We start from the raw sequence: 22217 nt of genomic DNA, 5'->3' as shown, positions 1-22217 counted from the left end.
TGAGACAGATGGAGGAAAAGTGCTATACAAATACAGTGTATCATTACAGCTAGAGAACTTATAACAGCTGTAGTTAAGGTCACTGAAGTGTTTCTATTTTTCCAATCAGAAATTGAAAATTATTCTTGCTTACTGGTTCGTGTTGCTGGTTTCTCCAGTGCTGTAGCTGCTCCCTCCCCCCCAGCTTCTTTGCTTGTGCATTAGCCTCTTAGATCATTTACCTCAGCAGGAATGTTCACAGGTCTGGCAAACTGCTTCATTTTTTTGTTTGTTTGTTTCTTCTTTGCATAGGGGCCTAATATGTTGTGAAGGTATATTTTCCAGCCTGGCTATCTTTCACTAAAAGCATCACCACTTTAAAAAAACTGACTGTGAGTGAGATTTCTAATGTGATCTCTCTGTTTTTCTTTGTAGTAAGTAAGACAGACCTGGGAGACTTGGCAATGAGCTGTTTTCTTTCCTGCTTTTATCAATGGAGTCTGAATCTTACAAGGTAAATGTTCCATTTTAACTGACTGAACTTTAAAATTCTGTCTCAGATTATATGATTATAGTATTTTCAAGGCATTGAAGTAGAAGGAAATCTTCATTGTGTTTAAATGCATCTATGGTTTCATCTTCCCTCTGTATATAGAGCCCTTCTTAATTCCTGTTAAGGTATATGATTATTTTCATGCACTGCATTAAATACACAGGATGTTTATGAAGAGTGTAGGTGAGATTTTTCAAAAGCACTGTATGGGCTTAACTCAATTCCCTTTAAAGTCCATGGGAGCTTACCCATTGACTTCAATGGGGGCAGAGTTAGACCAACAATTGAAGTTTTTGAAAATCGTGTCTTTTATGCACGTAGACAAAACAAATTGATTTCAAATGCATTTAATTACATATGGAATTACAGTTTACGTTTGTTGGGCCTTTTTATTCTTAGGCAGGCTGTTTGCTACTCTCTGTCTGTCTTATTCTGTTCAAACATCTCAAATTCCTTATTGTTGGGTAAGTTGTAAAACTAAGCTGCTGAGTTCCTGTCTTTAATTATAATTTTACATAGTGAAGTGAAAAATTATTCATGCCAAAAGCTAAATGTGTTTTTTAAAAAAATCCAAATCTAATTCTGGTGGTATTTGTGGTTAGTTTTTTGTTTTTGTTTTCCCCTTATGATGAAAAACAATTTTGATGGCAAAACCAGCTCAGTATCTCCCAAACCTCCCTCCTCACCTTAAGGGAAAATCTGAGCAACAAGGTCTAAAGTAACATCTATTCTGTTTCTTTTCTTGGAGTCTTTGCACCACACAATGTCCTCCCTTGATATACTATTTTCAGGTTCCATTAGTTTTCTTTAGACAGTGACATTAATTCCCCAGCTTCCTGCCAGAGAATCTAGCTATTCTACTCATGGTGAGAAGAGGTTTTTAAAACCTTTTATTATGCATTTAAAAAGCTGAATAGGAGGCTGTGCAAGGGTAGCTCTTGATTCACATTTTTAAACTCAATGTTGAGCTGGAGAATCTCTCCCTCCTGACTTGAAGGCTGCTGTGAGCAATATCCTAAAAGGTAAAATAGGCCTGTTTGAAAAACAGAATCAGCAGCCTCCCTTGGCTCCCAGGATGGGAGAGTGAGTATCCAGCTCCTCTGCATTTACTTAATAAGCTGAATCCCAAGACTGTACAATTTAACATATTGCAGTTCTCTAATAGAAAGAGGAAAAGGTGACTCATCCTCCGCCTTGAGTGAAGTGCCACAAGGAGATGTGGGTGGTGATTCTAAATGGAAAAAAGGTGCAGCATTTCTCTTACGGTGGAAGCTGATGATTCCACTGTTTAATGTAAACACTGAAGTCAGAGCTTGACTCCTATTGCTGCTGTTCCACCTCGTAGAACCTGTAAATACTAGACAACGTTTGGGAAAGCTCGGATGTGGAGGTTCTTCGTGTGTGGCTAGACACTGGTTCAGGGAGCTGAAAAGGTGTGTGGTGTTCCTGTGCCATGCAGCCAGAAGGGGCTAGTGCCCCGCTTCCCAGGAAATATTTAAGTTGGATTGTGATGTTAAAACTTCCTCTACCATCCTGTTGTTAGAAGGCTTGTGTTCAGGAGAATGAAGAAGGAGAGATGAGGTAGGAAAGTAATTGTCAGTTGATATTTGAAGTCCTGTTTCAGCAAAACAGATAAGCACTCAACTTTAAGCATGTCTTTAAGTCCCATTTGACCCATTTGAGATTTCAGCATGTGCTTAAATTTTTGCTCCATAAGGATACATGTCTTCACTGGGGCAAGAAGAATTACTCTGAAGATGATGGGTAAAGTTTTCCGAAGTACCTAAGTGATTTTCTATCCACAACTCATGTTTGCTTAATTTCTATGAATAAAGCATATTTCTGCCTACAGGAAACAGTTGCAAACCCCCTCTCCCGGAACAAAGGCTATTAAATGAATCAATACTATTTTAAATTGGGATTGATGAGGAACAGGCCAGAAAGGAGAAAATAAAGCATGCAAATATTTTTTTTTTATTTAAAAAGATATACAGTATTAGACCATTAAATTGGCTAAAAAGTATAGACTATCCTTTGACTTGAAACACTTGAATTTGGAGCTTCCATTAGCTTCTGGGTGTCATATATGGGGCTGTGTATCCAAAGCCAGTATATGGCATTATGCAATTTTAATGAAAAAAATGTTGGTGGTCCATTTTGAGTGGTCAGTAGGGCATTATCAAGGGACATGCATTAACATGTCTTATGATAAAGATATTCTGATCTTCTGCCACGTCTCTGAATCTTCCATTCTGGTTGATAAAGTGTTGCAATTTGATAATCACACAGTTTTTAACCAGTAATTTGGGGCTATTAAGAGATTAAATTATCTCCTTTTCTTCTTTTCCTTGAAAGACGCCCTAACATCCTCTTGAACAGTTATTTTTTATTAACAGGTTTGGATTATCTTAAACTAAACCTCTCTTCCTGCTGTGAAAGTGAGGTGCATAAGCTATCACATTTGTGGAGCTGTATAAAAATAATTACCTGATCTTCTAAAAGTTATCTCTAGGTTAAAATTAGATTCACAGAAGAAATACATAGGAGAGGTTTTTAATGTCTCTTTTGACAAGACCATGATATCAACTTTGTTAACAAAGAAAATGTCCCATTCTGATCTTGGGTATCAGAGCACATACCAATGTTTTTATCTTGAACTTCACTAAGGGCTCATCTCTTATGCTAAATAGAGCCTTACTCCATAAATAGTCCCACTGAAACCAATGAAACCTCTTGAGGAATAAGGTATTTATCAACGTGAGCATCAGTAACAGTCGGACCCAATATGTTTATACAGGATCACCAGTGAGGCTCATCAGCCAATCTGTGAGCAGATTCAAACCCCAAGCAATAAGCATTCAGTACTTTACAAAGTCAACAGCGCTTCTGTCATAGAACTCACTGAACACCAACACCAGAAAAGTATTCACTATCATGCACCTGTACTTCTACCGTTTGACACATTTTATGGTGTCTAGCCCTGGATATACTATTATTTCTTGTTTGCCACTTTCGTTATTTGGGATTGGTGACTTTTATAGCCTTCCTCTGAAACTCATGTCGTTCACCAGGCTCTGGTACAAATTGTTCTCGTTAAGCTCTCCTGGAAGGCTGAGGAGTGCAAAATACAACTCCCAGCACACCTTGCAGCACACTGCTTGGCTGTGGCCAGAGCTGGATTAAACCTTTGTGGGCCTCCAAATACTTACTATGGGCCCCTTTCAAGTGTGGGCCTGGTGCCACTGGTGCCATTGTAAACCCGGTACTGGCTGGAGCAGGAAAGAAGTTATTCTCCCCCAAAAAGTTGCATCCTGGAGTAATGCTTCTTGGATAAGCCAGCTTCACGTCATCTCCAATGTAGTATGTGTACCTATGAGGCCCAAGGTTAGGAAGGAAGGAGAAAGGAAGCCCAGCTCCACTTCAAGGGCTTGAATATTTCCTTTTCACTGATTCTGCTCATTTCTAGAGCTGCATGAAATTTTGGGGTTTCATTCTGCATGGATTTTGATAAACATTTAAAAGCAAAGAAAAAATAATTAGTGTGAACTTACATCTCCTTGACCCTGAAGTTTGTTTTGAACATCAAATAGTAGAACAAATTTCATTAAAAAAATAACTTGGTCATTTCCAAGATGCAAACCAGCATATCTAGATGAATCTTCTTCCAAGCCATTGATTAGCCCACTGTGTTGTTTGGAGGTGGGCCCAGGTTTACATGAAAAATTCATATCTCTAAGCAAATATCACTCTTAACTTTGTCCTGAGTTTTGAGTTAGAGGAGAAACTAGAATACAGGAGAGCTTTTTGTATAGTTCCTGTTTTGGTGCAAATACCTTGCTCAGTTCTACTCATTTTCCCCTATCCTCCTTCTGCTTTTCCTGGGGAATTGTTCTCTAGAGGGTTTTTTTCTGCCTGCCCCCTCATATTTCCTGCCAGAAGATTAACAAAAGAAATAAAGAATGGGGATGAATTTTGGAGATAAGTCACTGTTCTCACTGGCATAACAGCAGAACACATGGAATGAGGGAGGTCATTTTTCAGCTCTCTTTAGCAGGTTTCATGTAACGTTTTCTGTTAGTTTCTTGACAGTGCCAGTGTAAGCCCCTGACTCCATGAAGGCGTCTTTGTAGCAATGCGTGGTGGTAAATCATGTGAGGACCAGGGTAGCATTTATTCCTGCTAGTATTTCAGTGCTGTAAGGCAAAAAAAATGAGTCTTTGCCCAAATGTACTAGCAATATAAAGATCTAATCCTGCAAACCCTTGGTCACATGAATAGTCCTCACACACGTGAACAGATATTAAAGGAACTATTCACATGAGCAAAGGTTCGCAGGATTGGGTCCTTAAGGAGATAGCACAAAAGCATATTGGGAGAAGAGTTTTGAATGAGTACAGCTGATGTTGTCATATATTAGGTGGTCCGTACTGTGGCACTACCATGCTGTGGTAACTGCACCAAAGCAAATTCCTACTGTAGACGCACGGCACTACTGTAAAAAGTGACCTGCACCGGTGCAGCTTTATGCCCTTTGCAGCTCACCAGAGTAGTCTGCATTGACGGAACTAATGTTTTACACCCATGCAGTGTGTCGACAGAAGGGGTATGTATGAATGCAATGCTAGTGCAGCAACATCTAACTCAGATCTCTGCTGTCTCATACATCAAGTCTAATTTTTTTCTCACTTACACCACTGTAATCAGGAGTAGCTCCACTGACTTCAGTGGAGTTACAGCCACGTAACTCAGAGCAGAACCAAGCCCACTGTGCTGTTCCTAGGGGAGAAAATCAAATGTCCCCCATTGCCAGACACATGTATCTGATACTTTTTGGCCATTATTAACAGCCCTGCTATGCAAACTGGCTTCTGATTTAAAAATCTCAGCCAGGGGATTTGTAGTCCTACTGATTAAGATTTCTCAATAAGAACGGAGAGCTTATCTCAGAATGGTAGCAGAGAAAGCCTAACCTAAAATGAGTAAAGGCTATCATTATAACTGCTGTACTTTGGAGACTGGAATCCATTGTGCTTCAAACCGAAATGGAAAATTGGACAATCAGGTTAAAATGACTATCTAGAAATATACAAAAAAGGCTTATGGACTTCAAAAAGAAAAAGTTTTGCAGGAATTGGAATATTACAGAAGCTCAAATCTCTCCAAAAGGCACAGTCCAAGATTTTCCAAAGTGACTAATGATTGTGGGAGCCAACCTAGAAATACCCCACAAAGGCTTGATTTTTCAGGAAGTGGTGAATACCCTTTCTGAAAATCAGGCCTCTTTAAGTTGTTTCAAGTTGAATGTCCAAAAAACTGAGACTCCCAAAAATCACTTTTTGAAATTTTTGCCTCAGTATTTGGACAACCACCCCCAAAAATCTAATCATACTTTATGACAAAAGGAAGGAAAAGATTCCAGTTACTGATCTGTCTGACCTTCCTAGTACATCCTATCTGTTTTGGTTTTATCTTGTAAGCACTTTGGGGCAGAGACTGTCTGTATTTTTTGTCTTGTAAAGCACTGAGCACATTGTTGACACTTAAAAAAATAATAGTAGTAATGTGGGGTATTTTTGATTTACTGAATAATATTCCCTTCCTTTCCAACCGCCTATCAAAGATGATTATAGTGACCTCTAGGTGTAAATTTTTGGGCCAGTGACATGAGGAGTCAAATACCAATGTATTCTCTGACCTCACAGGCATGTGAAGGTGTGATTCCAGGGATGTTGCCATTAAAGTGTGGGCATTAATCATTTGAAAACAATTAATGTGACCTTGTTATTCCTTGACTTTCAAATGGTTAATGTCAACATTTTAAATATTAACACTCAGTTTCAAATCTGATTGCTATGGCATCCTCTGACATGACCGACTAGGAGTGAGGGACCTGATCTGTGGAAAGAAGGCACCTTAAATCATCTTACAGATACTTAAACACAGCATGTTAATAATCATTTAATAGATTTTTGCAACAGATGAATACACTAAACATACAAAAACCTGTTTTCTTCTTTCATAATCAGAGTCAAGACCCTTCAACTTACTGTCACAAATAATGACACAGTTTAGATAGTGTGTATTACTGAAATAATGAAGTATTTCCTTGGCTTACCTTCGTGCCTCACTCACAACAGGATGCTGCACACCCTGTCTTACTGTTTAAGTCTTTTATTTTTGCATTTTCAGAGTAGCACAGTTTTATTTTTAGGGTCAAACATTTTACAGAGAGAGCTCATCATGTTAAAACACCATGCCACATTGGAGGGAGGGATAGTTCAGTGGTTTGAGCATTGGCCTGCTAAACCCAGGGTTGTGAGTTCAATCCTTGAGGGGGCCATTTAGGGAACTGGGGCAAAAATCTGTTTGGGGATTGATCCTGCTTTGAGCAGGGGGTTAAACTAGATGATCTCCTGAGGTCCCTTCCAACCCTGACATTCTATGATTGGATTAACCATAAAGTAAATGAGCAGTAACAACAACCAAAAAAAAAGGAATAACTTTGTGTAGAATAGTGTTCCTAAGGGTGACACTTGAGCTGAGGTAATAATAAAAGTTAAATAAAAAAATAATAATAAAAGGGGCCTTATCAAGATAATGTACAATATAATCTAAAACTGAATAGAATAGTGGGTTATTGTGATTTTGGGAGAAGGATTTATAAGCCTGAAAACATTTTTGAATTCCTGAAGGGCAAAAAAGCCTTTATATAACAGCTGCATGCTCAGATACTAAGATGTAATTTAAATATATATATAGGTAATGACAGTTTAATGTCCCAAATTATTTTAAATCTGTACTTTACATACAGATGTGCTTTCTGGTAAAAAAAAAAAAACAATAAAAGTGTCACTTAAAACTCATGGATGGTGGATAGAGAGAGACCCTTAATGATACATTTATATCTCATTCTTGGATAATGGAAGGAAATGACTTCTGGGTTCTATTCCTAACTTTGCTACTGGCTCAATATGAGTGAAATAATTGTTGGAGTGGAAGGCCGGAGGAAAACTCTTAAAATGGGGGTGGTGATTAAGGTGAATCACTAAGGCCACTGGTTCTCAGCCGAGGGACCGTGGCCCCATGGAGGTCTGTGAGCAAGTTTCAGGGTTTTTTTCAAGGGCCAGGCTTCATTTTGATTTTGATTAAACTTTCTCACTTTCTTAAGGGAAAAAATCGAAATTCATTTTGTTTCAAATGAATGAATGAAACTGTCAATATTTTTAATTTTGACATTTCCATGTCAACATGTTTTGGAACTTTTTGTTCTGCAATTTTTTAAATTTATTTTCTTTTCATCCTGTTTTGGAATGAAAACAAATGTTGAAAGATAGGAATTTCCCACAGGATGTAAATTCCACTTTCCTAATAGCTCTATTGCTTCTTTTCCAACGAGGTTGCTTCTAGTTATTGTACTGTAGAAATACAAACAAGGGCCTAGTTTGACTTCAGGTAGGTTATAAGCAGCCAGGTGCAGATGATCTTATGCCATTTTGTTTATTACTTTTAGTTATGGAGTATCAATGTGATCCATAAGCTTCCTTCCAAGAAAATATCTGAAGTAATTTTTAAAGAGGATGGGGAAACGGGGGAGAGAAAAATGTAAATTACATCAAATAAATGGGATAATTTAAAGCGCTGAAAATGCTTTGTGGATTTTTTTAAAGTTGAAAAAGACAATCTAAGCAAAACTGTCCTGACTATATGCACAACTACATACCAGAACCCTGAGGCTGGTATTTTCCAAAGAGTCTAAAGGAGATAGCTAGCCAGATTTCATGAAGATTTGAGTATTTAATTACCGTAGACCCCTTTGAAATCCCAGCCTTGGTGCTTTTCTAGTTTTCATAACCCTTGTGACTGAACATGGTTTGTATTGGGGGCCCACCAAATGGAATACGTGCATCAAATCTTTAATTTATGGATGGGGCGGGGGAAAAGAGATGAACAATGCTGTCAAAGGGTTGAATCCTACAAACACCTATGCACATGAGTAACTTTGAAGTCAGTGAGAATACTTGAATGAGTAAGTGATTCATGTGCGGAGGTGTTTGCAGGGTTAGGCATGCGTTTGGTGTTGCTAAATTCACTTTACACCTAAAGTAGGTTTCAGAATTTTAAAATGACAATATAGAAGGAGAAAAGACAATATTTGAAAACTTATAAAAGGCTGCCTGTGTTGCCTTTGTACAGTGCCAGATGTTTCTCATTCCTTCATGTGGTGTGCTAAGAGACTTTACTCGCACTCAGTTCTAATCCCAACACTCAGTATTAATGCTGAACTTTTCTCACATCTTCCCAATGTGTCACAACTGAACATCTTCAGGAGTGATTTCTTGCACAAATTATTTCTAGTCTTGTGTTTTTAATTGTATCTCTTCCCCCCACCCCCTCCAGTTTTCTCTGTCTCTAGGTACTCGTATGACCCTCATCTCCGTAATGAATGTGAAGTGCTCACATTCTAATGGATTTATTCTCAACACCCCTGTGAAGTAGGGAAATATTATGCCTCTTATAAAATGGGGAACTGAGGCAAAGGGTCATAGGTTACATGGGTTGCCCAAGGTCTCATAAGAAGTCTGTGGCTGTTTGAGCCATGGGCTGAACCCAGGTCTTGAGAGGCCCTAGCCCAGTGCCTTATCCATTAGACCATCTTAGAGCTAAGTTTGCTTTATGGCTTCTTCATTGCTGTTGAATACCTGGTATTTTATTATTACTTATTTATGCAGTGCTATAGTTGTACACATTCACAACAAACACACACACAAAATGAAGTGCTTTAACTTGATGTAGAAGAAGAAGACCGAGCCAGAGAATGGATTTGACGGGGGTTGACATGTTTGGAATGACTGGAGAGAAAGATGTTCTTGTCAGCAGGGTTGGATGCACCAGAGGAGACAAATAAGCTAAAGGGAGGCCCAAAAGAAGGAGGTTATAGCAGTGCAGGTGAAAGATGATCAGGGATGAGGGGACCAGGGTTTGAAAGTGGGTATGGATAGTGTGATGAAGAGGAAATATGGATTCAAGTAGTGATATAAAGGAAGAATTAACAGGATTTAAATAGAGCATGGATATGGGGGAAAGAGTCGGAGATGACAGATTTTGAGATGGGGATTGAAATGTGGCATTAAGAAGGAGGGAGAGGAGAAGCACTGTGTGGAAAGGAGAAACTTTAGCTTTGGACATGACATTTAAATTATGCTAATTAATAGGCCTGATCAATCTGATCTGAGCATCTGTGTCTGATCACTCAGTTTCTGTGAATTTCCTGGGCTCTGCAATTGTGAAGGATAGCCCTTATTTTGGATGAGATCTACTCCTATCTTATAGGCCATGAAATATATCATTTGCTGATATCCCAGCTTCATTTAACCACATGCCTCAGCTTTGCTGAAAAGTTAATTATGGGAGCTCATTTTACTGAGTATTCATTGCTCGGGAATAAAATCTGAGGAAATATTTATTGAAGCTGTAGTCGGCAAAAATATTTTTGTGTGTAGCTACAGATAGATAATGGTGAGCAGAACCGCAGCCAGTGACAATGACATATTTTCTGGATCACTAAATAGTCAGCACTCACAGTTCAAGTACAGTTGTAATTGTATGGTAGAATCTTTCTTGGAAGATTTATGGGGATAGAAGGGGATTGGAGAAATGAGTTCACTAAATGAAAGGGGACTGCCTGTAAGTTCTTTCCTCTCATCTCAGCCAGAGTTTCCAATAGAAAGACAAGTTTTCTTTATCTATAGGGAATAGATGGTCAATTCCTCCTGTTCAGCACCTCTCAGACCCAGAGCTTGATTGTGTACCACCACCACCACCCCTCCTCCTTTGAGTGAAAGTGTAATGCTCCATTAAATGTGTCCCCGAGGCAATCCTGAAGACTTATGGTTTTCCACAGAACAGGTATCTGGGCACAATGTAAGTCCTAGAATGTGGGGTTACTACATCAACTGACCTCATTAAGAGTTGCACTACCTTAAGTGCAGGCAGAATTAGGCCCTGTGAGTACCTTTCCCCTGCAGGGTTTAATTTTTCAGGATTAGATTTATAGAATTATAGAAATGTAGGCCTGAGGGACCTTGAGTCATCATCTTGTCCATCCCTCTACACTGAGAGAGGACCAAATAGACCTACATTATCCCTGGCAGGTGTTTGTCTAACCTGTTCCTAAAAACTACAACTGCTCTTGGAAGCTTATTCCAGAGTTTAACTGTCCTTATGATTAATTTTTTTTCCTAATATCTAATTTAAATCTCCCTTGCTGCAGATTAAACCCATTATTTCTTCAGTGGACATGGAGAACAATTGATCCCCATCCTCTTTATAACAGCCCTTAACACATTTGAAGACTGTTACCAGGTTTTCCCTCAATTTTCTTTTCTCTAGAATAAACATGCCCCGTTTTTTTAAACCTTTCCTCATAAATCAGGTTGTCTAATTTTTGTTGCTCTCCTTTGGACTGTGTCCTGATTAGGAAAGAGGTGGACAAAATGTGGCACCCAGTATTCCAGGTGAGACCTCATTAGTGCTGAGTAGAGCTGCACAATTACCTCCTATATCTTTCATACGACACTCCTAGTAATACACCCCAGAATATTTACTTTTTTTGCAACTACATCACCTTGTTGACTCATTCAATTGATGATCCACTGTTACCCCCAGATCCCTTTTAGCAGTTCTACTGCCTAGCCAGTTGTTCCCCATTTTGTAGCTGTGCATTTGACTTTTTTCCCCCTTCTGATGTGAAGTACTTTTCATTTGTCTCTATCAGGAGTCAGCAACCTTTCAGAAGTGGCGTGCCGAGTCTTCATTTATTCACTCTAATTTAAGGTTTGCATGCCAGTAACACATTTTAACGTTTTTAGAAGGTCTCTTTCTATAAGTCTATAATATATAACTAAACTATTGTTGTATGTAAAGTAAATAAGGTTTTTAAAATGTTTAAGAAGCTTCATTTAAAACTAAATTGAAATGCAGAGCCCCCCGGACCAGTGGCCAGGATCCGCGGCAGTGTGAGTGCCACTGAAAATCAGCTTGCGTGCCGCCTTTGGCACGCGTGCCATAGGTTGCCTATCCCTGGTCTATATTGAATTTCACCTTGGTGATTTCAGATCAGTTCTCCGATTACTCAAGTTTGTTTTGAATTCTAGCCCTGTCTGTTCTCCATAATGCTAGTTAACCCCCTTCCCAATTTGATGTCATCCACAAATTCTAAAAGCATACTCTCCATTCCAGATCATTAATGAAAATATTGAATAGTGCCAGACATAGGAAAGACCCCCGAGGAAACCTACCAGATACACCCTCCCAATTTGATAGAAAACCATTGATAACTACTCTTTGAGTGTGGACTGTCCCCCAGTTTTGCACCCACCCTATAGTAATTTCATCTGGAATACTTTTCTCTAGTAAGGGACGGTGCTAAGCATAAGCAGACTAAATAATTGTTTTGGACCCTGAGCAGCTCAAGTGCACCCCCACCCCGCCCATTAATCATTAGTATGCGGTGTGTGCAGGGGCCCCCAAAATATTCCTGCTTAGGGTCCCCAATGGGTTAGCACCAGCACTGTCCCTAGTTGTTGCTTTTTTGTGAGACTGTCATGTGAAAATATGTCAAAAACCTTACAAAAACCAAGATATATCATATCTACAGCTCCCCCCACCTCACCCCTCCATCCACTAGGCCAGTAACTCTGTCAAAAAAGGAAATTAGGTTGCTTTGGTATGATTTGTTTTTAATAAATCTGAATTAGCTATTCCTTAGAACCCTATTACTAAGGCCCTACTTAATTTGCGATATTGAAGATCCCGCAATATTAGGCTTCTACCACAATTTTGATTTTAATTAGCTTACTTGGCACAGTCCAAAATTTTGGATACATTTTGAGCTTTGCAACCCATACTTTTTTCTCCATTAGTACAGTAGAACTCCATTTATCCGAGCTGATAGAAGCTGGGGCTCGGGCTGTCAGCAAAATGTCTGGTTATCAAAAAATAATTACCAGGCATAACCTAATAGTTGAGTGTTTATATTATTCCAGCATTTTTTTGTTAAACAAATAGGTCTTCTCTGGCTCTTCCAAATTATCACAATTAATAAAGGTCAATTATTATTTTTCCATGATATTCCATGTCTTGTCCTCAACTCAGCCGCAATTATTTGACAATCATCCCACAATTCAAGTAGGGCCTTACCTATTACCCTATATGTTCTTATAAATTGATTTTTTTTAAATAATTAGTTTCTGTATCTTGACAGATATTGAAGTTAGGCTGACTGGGCCGTAATTCCCTGGGTCCTCTGTGTTCTCCTTTTTAAGTATAGGTACTATGTCTGTCCTTCTCCAATCCTCTGGGACCACACCCATCCTTCATGAGTTCGCAAAGATAATCACTAACAGTTCAGAGATTGCTTCAGCTAGATACTGAAGTATCCTGGGATAAATTTTATCAGGCCCTGTTGAATGCATCTAACTTATCTAAGTCTTCATTAACGTGTTCTGTCCCTATTTTGGCTTGTGGTCCTTTCCCCTTGTTGTTAATATTAATTGTGTTAAGCATCTGGTCACAATTTATCTCAATGTCCATTTCACAGCGGCTGTGCCATCTTGGCATATACTTGATAATTTTGGGAATAGGCTGCTTCTGCCCTCTGAGGATTTGGCATTCTTTTTAGTTGTTCATTCTACATTCATCTGAGCTTTAGAGATAGAAGGCTGGTATTTTCTCTGCAAGGGTTGCCATTAGCAAATAAATAGCATTGTTACGCATGGTTGCCAATTTTTGTATTATATCTGTAAACCTTCATTTTGACTGTCATCTATAAGGTTTTAAAAAACAACATATCACTTAAGTTCAAAAGCTACTTCCCCCAATCAGAGGAGCAATAATTCTTTAAAAAAGATGGGTTTTACATCTTCAAGATGTCCTTGTCTTACAATGCAGTGTTGTAGGCAGAGGCTATGTATTTCAAAGGAAAACCCATATGGGAAGAATGGGTTTAGTTGTACTGATGGTGCTGTACTAACTGACATTTTCTGTCTAAAGCACGTCCACTGCCCCAATTCATAAAGAGTTCTTTGACCTCCTTGTTGCAGTGCAACCGAATATGTTTCAGGTTGGAATGCTGGACTTTCTGTCTCTACCCGCTAGTGTCAGCAATATCATTTCAAAGTGGCAATATTTTAGTTCTCAGAATATTTAAAGTGAATCCAGAAGAGAACTTTTCTGATTTTCTAAGAAGAGATATGTGCATGGCAATGAATTCTGAGTGGGTACCCTGGGGAAAAGTAGCTTTTGGTGGATGTCTTCTCACTGGACTTTTTGAACACTATGCATTTTTACTTTTGAGCATATTTAAGTTTTATTTATCTGTCCTACAATTGGAGAAATTTGACAAACTAGAAGTGTATGAAACATATACAAAAACTTGGTTCATATACCACTTTTTCAACAGGACCCCTTCCTCATTAAGTACTCAGCTAGGATGCCCAATGGGGAAGAATTTAGGTTGCACAGGCAACTGTAAATCTTTTATTTCCTAACTTTTAAGTGCTTGAATTCGCATTTTTAACACATTTTAACTTAGTTATTTTTATATGTTGTTTATAAAACAGAAGCTAAAATGCACCAAGGGGGAATAAGGTGGGGATCCGGGTGCGCGTGGCTCATTGGGGTGGTGCAGGTGCAGGGGGAGTGGGGCTCATCAGGGGGGTTGAGGGTTGGCGGGAGAGTCTGGGTCTGAGGGGATCTGGATGCACAGGGGAGCAGCTCCCTGTACAGGAATCCCTCCCACTGCAGCTGAGGAGCAATGGGGGAGGAGAGTTTGCAGAGATTCCTGCAGCCAGGAGAAAAATCTGGAGGTAGGTCTGACCCAGCCCTGGATGCCATGCAGGGGAAGGGGAAGTCCCGTCCTCCCCAGCCCAGATGGGACTAGCAGCTGAGCCCAGCGCAGGGTCGGAGCCACCAGCCGGGTCTTCCCCAGTCCCATCTCCTGCCCCATGGTGATTTACCTCTCTGCCAGCTGCCCTGGGCATCTGAAACTGGGGAGGGTTGCATGACTGCTATTGTGGCTTCCCTTTGCTTCTCCATCAGAAAGTCATTTTTCTGTGGGAAAGCAAAGAAATCTGCAGGGGACATAAATTCTGCATATGTACAGTGGCGCAGAATTCCCCCAGGAGTAATACTATATGTATCGTCTTTGAACTCTCCCTTTTTTCCTTCTGAATCAAACTGCAAAGACGACAGATAAAAACTAAACAGGTGTAAAAGCAGAAATGGACCACAGGCTTAAAATGATTCTTTAAACTTTATAGACAGTAAGGCCATAACTTTTCTGCCAAAAGATGTGCTTTTGCCATAGGATAAATAATACACAATAGTCATTTCCATAAAAACACAGTGGAGACAAGGGATTGTAGTTTTATAATGAGAAAAACTACTCAAGGTCTGTATTGGGCAAGGAGTATAGTGCTGAGCTCTTCTACCTATCTCATGGGAAAAACTACAAATGCCTTGTCTCCACTTAGGATTTCACAGTGATCCCATCTCACATTAAAACAAACAAACAAAAATCCCACATTTGTGTCAGTAAAGACAAAGCCTAACACTTGGAGTATTTCCCAGCATTAAGTACTATATGTAACTGAGCAATGACTGATGAGTCATATTTTAAAATCTCATTGAAGGAGATAGGGCTGGCTGGAACAAGGTGAAAGTATGCACTTTGGAAAGAATGGAACTTTCTGCTGGTTCACGGTCTTATTTATTGTAAATTACAAGTATAATCACTGTGTTTTAAAAAAAAAAAAAAAAAAAAAAAAAGAAATCTAGCCCTGACACTAATAAAAGTCAGGTAAGGTTGTACTTATAGATGTAGAACAAGTTAAAGATGAAGAATAGATTAATAACTTGTCACTTCAGGGTCAGGACTGAAAGTAGATTATGTATTTGTGATTTCCCCCGGCCACCCTTTTTCCCATCACACAAGTATTTCCAAAGGTATTGAGAACATGCTGTAATTAGATGGAATCTTTCTAAGCAAAAAAAAAAAAAATTTCCTTTTCCCATAATGCAGTTGACTTACAATACAATCGTATTCTGAAGAGTGACTTTAAAAATGGCCTTTTGAGATTGCATATTTTTCTTGGTAACACAGACTAAATTAGGTGACTAATCTCTCTTGTAGGTCCCTAAATGCTGACTTCAGTACCTACACTTAATAATATATAAATGCCTAAAACTGATATCTGGGTAACTAATTTTAGGCACACAACTGGAAAATGGCACCTTTTTTTCCCATTCCATTTCACATTTGTTTGTAAGTATGAATGCATTTTCTAATGACCAGCTTCACGTATTCAGCCTGGAGCCTGAAAAATCAAAACTGCGTTCTCTCTATCTTGTGCACCATTGCCAGTAGTAAAGATTGTGCAACCAGAACATGGTCAACAATCCAACTGATAATGCCTAGCCAAGAATAGAATCCAGATTGCTCTCTTATAACTGTGTTCCCTATGTAAACTGGAGTTAAAGGTGTAAACCTAGTAACAGAAGTGTGAGTAGATATACATAGATTTAGCTTCCTGACGCAGAGGGAGTAGATCTCTTGAGTAAGAGTGCACTATTGTTTCTATTGCTGGATATGATTCACAGTTGCATTACTCTAATTTCATGTCAGTGTAACTCCATAATGCATGGTGGATCAGAAATACTTTTATTTGCTGTATCTTCACATCAATTCAGAGCTAATTCTAATACTTATGAGTTCTATTACCAGTTTTACTATTTCTTTTATTAATTTCTTATTAATGAATTTATAATTTGATTTTAAGCCAAAGGAGCAGGAAGAACACCCCCAACTAGCATGCAAAAAGAGCAATAAGTCCCTTTCGCAAAAACTGGAGATTCCCAGGTTAGAATTGAATACACAGAAGCAATATCATTGTGTTTGTGAATAACTTCTCATGTGCCAGTCTCATAGTGCCAGTTAATGAACACAGAAGGAAGGACTGACTATCTGCCTCAGACATAATTGCATACTTAACTACACCTCTACCCCGATATAACGCGACCCGATATAACACAAATTGGGATATAACGCGGTAAAGCAGTGCTGCGGGGGCGGGGCTACGCACTCTGGCGGATCAAAGCAAGTTCGATGAAACATGGTTTCACCGATCACCCGGTAAGATTTTTTGGCTCCTCAGGACAGCGTTCTATCGGGGTAGAGGTGTATTACACTAACTTCATTGGTTTTGCAATACAATCTATTCATCCCTTTCAAAAACATAACCACTATATGAGGAGCAGCAGCAGCCTACAGCTGCTAGTCTGTATGGGCCAAAGGGTGTTAATGGCCTGGGGAATTCATGTCTCTGCACTCTGGTGCATGTGACCTCTTTGCAGAGCTGCTGTGTGATTCCAATAACATTTTTGTTGCAGCTCTAGTGGCTGAATGATTATGTGATGATCTCAGACATCTCTTGTCACCTTGAGAGATATCACTTCACCTTTCTTGATAATAAATGATGGGGACCAGATGTAGCTAACGGCGGCTGGGTCTTTCTTTTGGGATATAGCTTCATTTTGAATACTTTTGGGGTTTGCACATCAGCTTTTGATGTATTTATATATTTTGGTTTGTAATGTAGATGTGTCGCTTTGTGCTTGATGCCCACTGCAATTAAATACTTACATTACTGCCCCTCCCGTTCCCCAAAAGACTAAGCCCATAGAGTTGGGAAGGGGGGGATAAAGGTGGGTGGAATTTGTTTTTGTTATGAAAAAATTCTTTCCTGCTTTGGGGGTGGGGGAGAAACTGAATAAAATCTGAGTCATGCAACTATAACGTGTGTGTGGAGGGGATCCCTTAACAATATGTTGCCTAGAAATAATAGTTAAGGCCTAGCTCTAATATAACCCTTTTCATCAGTAAATCTCAAAGTGCTTTACAAAAGAGGATCTGTTCCATTAGCCCAGTTTTACAAATGGGGAGACCGAAGCATAGACAGCAGAAGTGACTTGTCCAACATCATCCAGCAGGCTGGTGGCAGGTCTGGGAATAGAATTCAAGTCTCCTGAGTCTCAGTGAAGTCCTCTAGCCTCTAGACCACACTAAGAGAACATCATCTTAAAAAAATCAACAACTGATTACTCCTCATTAAAGAATCGTACAGCTTTAATATTGATTTTAATCTTTTTTACTCTTTATCAAACATGTCAATTTACTATTTTCTTTCTTTTTAAATCTTGATGTTTTAGAAAGTGCAAATTCAATTCAGAATGCATTACAAAAAATCCAAGGGGCAAAATGGGGAGTTGGGCTAAAATCTCTTTAATCTGGGATGGAAAATTATTATATAATTTCTTTCCATGCCCTTGTGTTCCTAAAGCTGAAAGAGGCAGTATATGGCAGTAGGGTTTTTTTAAGCATGAAAAATAATTAGACATCTCAGTTATGAAGAATACCCAGTACAGTTACCCAGAGGCTGTAATGAATGGATAGATTAGTAGCCATTATTAACTTTACCACAATAAATGTTCTGTACTTGCCAATGTTTCCTCTGACACAGTTTGTTACTATAGTGGAAAATACTTACATGAATGATGTGTTAGTGTAACACAATGGCTTGATGTGTATCATCATGTACCTGGCCCCATTGACCTGACATCACAGTTGAGCATAGTACCCAAGTATGTGCTTAACTTTATAAACATGGGAGTAGTCCTGGTGCGTAATAACTTGCAAGGGTGCAGAACATCTATTCTAGTAATGTTACTAACAGCTATTATTCCATCCTAGCTGAACACTGATTTCAGTGGTGCTACTCAAGCTTAGGTGCCATGCTAGAGCAAGGCCTATGGTTCTGATTTAGGAAAGCGCTTCACTTAAAGTTAAGCACATGCTTAACTTCACTGAGATTTAGCAAGTGTTAAAGTGCTTTCCTGAATGGAGATACATTTCTGAATTAGCCTACTACTTGGATGTTACTCTTTTTGTTCAAGTGGGGCTTGTGCTTCTGGTGTTGAAGGTTCCAAGTTCTCCCTTTCTTGCAGGAATGTGGAGTTATGTAGAACCTCTCCTACATTCAAACAAAACTAGTGTAAACCTTTGCTTTAATAACTTATTTTTTTACAATTGCATTTAGAATATAAGCTCTTTGTGGGAGGGGACTGTCTTTTTGTGTGTGTTTGTAGAGTATTAAACAGAGTGGGGCCCCAATTATGATTGGGCCCTTTGGATGTTATCTGAATAAAAATGATCATCAATAGATAGATGAAATAGCTTGAGATGTGACAAACTGATTCTGTACATGCAATAATGTATTGGTGCTCCTTAGACTGAAAGCTCTTTGGGAAGGCACTTTGGTGTGGGTATGTGTAATAGTTTACACAGTAGGGCCCTGATTCTTGGCTGATGCAATTAAATAATTATAGTTTGGCCTTGCTTTTATTAAATTGAAACTGTTTTATAAGCTTTATGGCCATAGTGGAGCTTATTCGAATATATCGTTCCATCCGGGCTAAGAATTCACATTGATAAAACTGTTGTTTAAGGATCTGAGTCATCAAGGAATTGAGTAACCGCAACTCCCATTGAAGTTGATGGGAGCTGAGGATGTTCAGCACTTGGTAGGATTGGGCTTTCCCCCCCCCCCCACTCCTTTTAGAGATCTTTGTTCTTTAAAGTAAACTTTAGCATAGTGAAGTGGGACAGCAGTAGTGCCATGTGGAGTGATATGGATTTCCGGTATTATACCAAGTGCTGGGGTCTAGCAACCAAAGTCCCAATTCTGCAATTGGAGCTGCATGGGTGTTACTCTTGCACTGGCTTGAATACAGTTCTGGAACTGGGGACCAAGTGTGGCAACAGTCCATATCTCTTCAATCCTTCTGCCATATTATGTTCCACTTTATCCTGTATATAGTCCTACATTTTGGTATATTTGATTAATATTTTCTTTAAAAGAAAAACCTAAGAAAATGTGCACATAATAAACACATCTCCTGCTCTTCACTGTTGTTACACTAATCCTACCATACACCTTCCTTCATATTTGTTTTTTTTTACTCTTTATTGTGTTATGTCCAATTTAGACAGTAATTTTCTGAGGTCAGGGACTTCTCTTTTGTTTGTTCCTAGAATACCATGCACCCCTCTGGAGTGATGATTAATAGGGGTACAATTTTGAAAATATCACGGACTTGGAATTAATGGCCTGATATATCAAGCCCATTGAAGTCAATAAGAGTCATGTCATTTGATCAGGAACATGTATTGCATTAATGCTTATATATTTAGAAGGACAAATCCTGGTATAAATTAAACCAGTGAGCGTTGTGACGTTGCACTCCATGTGTTTTATGGAAATATGCTTATGAGTGTGAATATGATGCAACTGGAATATGCTTTATGCAAAAGGTCTCTTATAAGGTATCGTTACAAAGCTTCTAATCTACTGAGTGTGTTCATCCTATTTGTATGATTGTATCATTCTTGTATCTGAAACTAGGAATATGAGGTATAACTCTGAGGTCCTATTGTAATTATGCAAAGAGTGGGCCATTAGTGGTTTTGAATCATGATGGCTCCCATTGACTAGGACAATTGGTTGTAAATTGTTTATTTACCTGCAAGCCTTCCTGTATATGTGTGAGCCAGCCCGTGGGTAATGAAGAATGAGGTCTCACAGGACATATGACTATGTCACATGATACTGGAATCCATCTTAAATCTGGTACTTTTCCATTTAGAAGGAGGGGTGGGGACCCAGAGAGACAAAAGATTCCCACCTTGTGCCAAAGCTATAAAAGGGGGTGGAACAGAGCAAAGGGTGGTTCCAGTCATGAGAAAACCCCTGCTTTTCACCTAAGATGTCTGCTGGAAATAACAAGGACTGTACCAGGGGAAAGGATTGGGATAGGAAGGAGTCTAGTCTGTGAAAGAAGCTTATCGGAATATCTCTGAGGGTGAGATATTACCTGAAATCAGTTTCTTAATGTATTAGGCTTAGAATTGCATGTTTTTGCTTTATTTTGCTTGGTAACTTACTTTGTTCTGTCTGTTATTACTTGAAACCACTTAAATTCTACTTTTTATACTTAATAAAATCACTTTTGTTTATTAATATACCCAGAATAAGTAATTAATATCTGGGGGAGCAAACAGCTGTCCATATCTCTGAGTGTTATAAAGGGTGGACAGTTCATGAATTGACCCTGTATAAGCTTTATACAGAGTAAAATGGATTGATTTGGGGTGTCTGGGTGCTGGAGATAGGTAACCTGCTGAGTGGTTTTCAGTTAAAGCCTGCAGCTTTGCGGGCATGGTCTAGACCCTGGATCTGTGTTGCAGCAGGCTAGCAAGTCTGGCTCAACAAGACAAGATTCTGGAAGTCCCAGGCTGGCAGGGAAAACAGGCTCAGAGGTAATTTCAGCACATCAGGTGACAGTCCCAAGGGGGTCCCTGTGACTGAACCCATCACAAGCGTTTTTCCATTTACTGTAGTGAGGCAAGAATTTGGTTTGGGGTGTTTGGAAGCAATTCTTCTTCTCCTGTCTTTTAGTTCCCACTTTTCACTCCCCCCCCCCCACTTCCAAATACCATTATAACTTTCTGATTTCTGGTTGTCAAAATAGATTGTGCTGTATTTTAATAGTTGAGTCACAATGATAACCTAAGATATTTTGTATGTTAACTATCTGGAACACATGGTAGTTTCCAGGGACAAGGATGCCATAGATTATTTGAAATTCATATATGCAAAAGCAGCTGTGAATTTAAAAAATAATTAAATTTAAAAAAGGCCAACCAAGAGATTTATTTCCATCACACAAATCTCTTGTTATTTACTCAAGACAATAAATAATGTAACTGACTGCTGTGCCAAACTAATCCCTTCTTCAGGATTGAAGGTTCCTAGCTACATCTCCTGAAGTTGCATCACCACACATTTTACAAAAATCAGGGAGAAATATAAAATCAGACAGGTAAGATAAACCTGGAATGGGTTTAGAGGGTTTTCTTTTTCCTTCTTTCTGTCCCCCCCCCCTTGTTTTATAAATGATTTTTTAACAATCCACTCTGATGGGACTGAATCAACCGACGGACTTGACCCTGAGAAGTTAGGTAGAGGGCATTCTTCTCAGTTAAGGTGAATGCCTTTTTAAAACTACAGGCGCTTCCTTGGAAGTTACATTTCTATCGACTTCAAGCAGTTCTGATATTAGCTGGGGACATTTTACACAAGATCACACTTCAAGAGGGAAAGCAGATCCTGCTTCAGTAGTACCTGTCAGTTCAAGGAAAGTTCATCTGAGTGCTCTCAAACCAGCTGAGCAGAACTAGCTGTGCAGTGGTAAGGACCACATTTGAATAGAAATACAAAGATAATCTGACCCCTTCCCACCCACTCTCATTTATGGCCACACTCAACTCATTTCTTCTTTGCTACTTTTAACTGGGGTAGCTAGCTTTAAAAGCAATAAAAGTCCTTGTCACTTAGATAACAATGACATTCAGTTATTTCTCTTTTTTCTTTTCTTTTGTTACAATCCCTGCTGAATTAAGATTTTTAATTAAATTTTGCACACCAGGAACACATTCTCATATAAAACAAAGTGAAATCCATGTCCTCATAGCATTCTTAGGGGAAACAGATACAAAGGTCTGGTAATCAAT

At 39.0% G+C, this 22217-nt stretch overlaps 1 protein-coding gene across 1 annotated transcript in view; it reads left to right on the top strand.

Annotated features, from left to right (window-relative positions):
- Positions 1-419: 419 nt before the first annotated feature.
- LINGO2 (leucine rich repeat and Ig domain containing 2) overlaps positions 420-22217 on the top strand; it is a 451300-nt gene continuing 429502 nt past the window's right edge. The window contains exon 1 of the mRNA XM_034773732.1: positions 420-493. The gene's annotated coding sequence lies outside the window, so the exon portion shown is untranslated. The remainder of the gene's footprint in view (positions 494-22217) is intronic.

The sequence above is a fragment of the Trachemys scripta genome, chromosome 6 (assembly GCF_013100865.1).
Source record: "Trachemys scripta elegans isolate TJP31775 chromosome 6, CAS_Tse_1.0, whole genome shotgun sequence".
NCBI lineage: Eukaryota > Metazoa > Chordata > Testudines > Emydidae > Trachemys > Trachemys scripta.
This window is presented reverse-complemented; position numbering and strand designations above follow the sequence as displayed.